The sequence below is a fragment of the Cryptomeria japonica genome, unplaced genomic scaffold (assembly GCF_030272615.1).
Source record: "Cryptomeria japonica unplaced genomic scaffold, Sugi_1.0 HiC_scaffold_34, whole genome shotgun sequence".
NCBI classification, from domain to species: domain Eukaryota; kingdom Viridiplantae; phylum Streptophyta; class Pinopsida; order Cupressales; family Cupressaceae; genus Cryptomeria; species Cryptomeria japonica.
The window spans coordinates 130679-132726 of NW_026728856.1; the positions used below are offsets into that span (position 1 = coordinate 130679).

General features: G+C 65.3%; 1 non-coding gene across 1 annotated transcript; it reads left to right on the forward strand.

The window, feature by feature from the left end:
• Positions 1 to 335: 335 nt before the first annotated feature.
• Positions 336 to 454, forward strand: LOC131861968 (5S ribosomal RNA). The gene has a single exon (XR_009360997.1). It is a non-coding gene; the product is annotated as a 5S ribosomal RNA (ribosomal RNA).
• Positions 455 to 2048: the final 1594 nt, after the last annotated feature.

Here is a 2048-nt window from a genome sequence, read left to right on the forward strand (position 1 = left end):
AGATCGAGCGTGCACCCGAGGCGCCCCGAACATGCACCAAGGTGCACTCGGCCCACATGTGAGCGCAGGTCGTTGCGCCCGAGGTGGTGTGTGGGCACCGCGTTGCAGACGGGACACTGCACGCACACGACGCCCCGTCCAGGTGCACGCACGTAGGCCGGGCCGGGTGCACACCCGACGCCCTAGCAAGGTGCGCGCACCCGGGCAGGGCTCACACTTGGCGAACGGGGCGCACTTCGCGAGGGAGGGTGTGCACCTCGACGGGGGTGGGTGGCCGGGGTGGATTCGCACGTGGGTCGCGGTTTGCTAAGTACACACTGCGACAAGCTCATAACGGGTGCGATCATACCAGCGTTAGTGCACCGGATCCCATCAGAACTCCGCAGTTAAGCGCGCTTGGGCCGGAGTAGTACTGGGATGGGTGACCTCCCGGGAAGTCCCGGTGTTGCACCCTTTCTTAGTTTTTCGCCGGGCGTCGCAATGCTATTTGAATAAACCTTTTGCCCGTTTGCGTTCTCGTCGGGGCCGGGCCGGGCCGGGGTGCGCTGCCCGCACTACCGCGCGCGCGGGGGCGACACCGAGCGCGCACCCGAGGCGCCCCGAGCACACAGGCCACGGTGCAACCCGGGCGTTGTGCGCGCACCCCGGTGCGCCCGAGGTGCTGCGCGCGCACCCAGGTGAAATCGGTGTGCACCTCGGCCAGTGCGCGCTCGGTCGAGTCGCGCACGTTGGCCAAGGTGCACGGTGATGTTTCTTACTCTAAGGTTCCGCACCAGACGCCCGGGACAGGTGAGCGAAGCTGGGCGGGGCCGGGTGCGCGGCCGGGGCAGGTGCACGCAGCTGGAGAGAGCTTTGGAGCACACCAGAGGTGCGCACCTTGGAGCACACTTCGGAGCGCACCAATGATGCGCTCCATTCAAAAGTTTCCTGAAAAGGCAAAAAAAGTTGAGATTATAGAATTTCCCACTTGAGAGATTGTAAAAAAAAAAAATTTAAAATGAAGGAAACGCGGGTGCCAAGGTGTGCGCGCCCGGGTGCGCAGCCCAGCCAAGGTGTGCGCACCAAGGCGCCCACCCTGGCGAAGGTGCACGCAAGGTGCGCACCCGAGGCAAACCGGACAATTAACCCAACTTTCGACTTCGCGCGCACCTGCGCACCTTGGAGCGCACTTCGGAGCGCTCCTTGGTGCGCACCAATCTTGGGCACCTCGGAGTGCACCATGGCGCCCACCAAGGTGCGCACCCGGGGCAAACCGAGCTCCGACTTCGTGCGCACCTTGGAGCGCACGAAAGGTGCGCACCATGGCGCCCACCAAGGTGCGCAGCCCAGCCAAGGCGTGCGCATCAAGGTGCGCACCCTGGCGAAGGTGCGCACCCGGGGCAAACCGAGCTCCGACTTCGTGCGCACCTTGGAGCGCACAAAGGGTGCGCAACCCAGCCAAGGTGTGCGCACCCCGGGCAAACCGAGCTCCGAATCGTGCGCACCTTGGAGCACACTTCGGAGCCCTCCTTGGTGCGCACCGATGTTGCGCACCTCGGAGCGCACCCGGGGAAAACAATGCAATTAACCCGACTTTCGACTTCGTGGGCACCTCGGAGCGCTCTCGGGTTCGCACCTCGGAGCACACCGAGGTGCGCACCTTTGATGCGCTGCCTTCACCAATTTCCAGAAAAGGCAAGAAAACATTGAGAAGGTGTGCGCACCGAGGTGCCCACCCTGGCGAAGGTGCACGCGAGGTGCGCACCCGGGGCAAACCGGGCTCCGACTTCGTGCACGCCATGCTGCGCACCTTGGAGGGCCATGGTGCGCACCTTGGAGCACACTTCGGAGCGCTCAATGGTGCCCAACCCAGCCAAGGTGCCCACCGCGGCGAAGGTGCACGCGAGGTGCGCACCCGGGGCAAACCGGGCTCCGACTTCGTGCACGCCGCACCTTGGAGCACACTTCGGAGCGCTCCTTGGTGCGCACCAGGGCGCGCAACCCAGCCGAGGTGCCCACCCCGGCGAAGGTGCACGCGGGGTGCGCACCCGGGGCAAACCGGGCTCCGA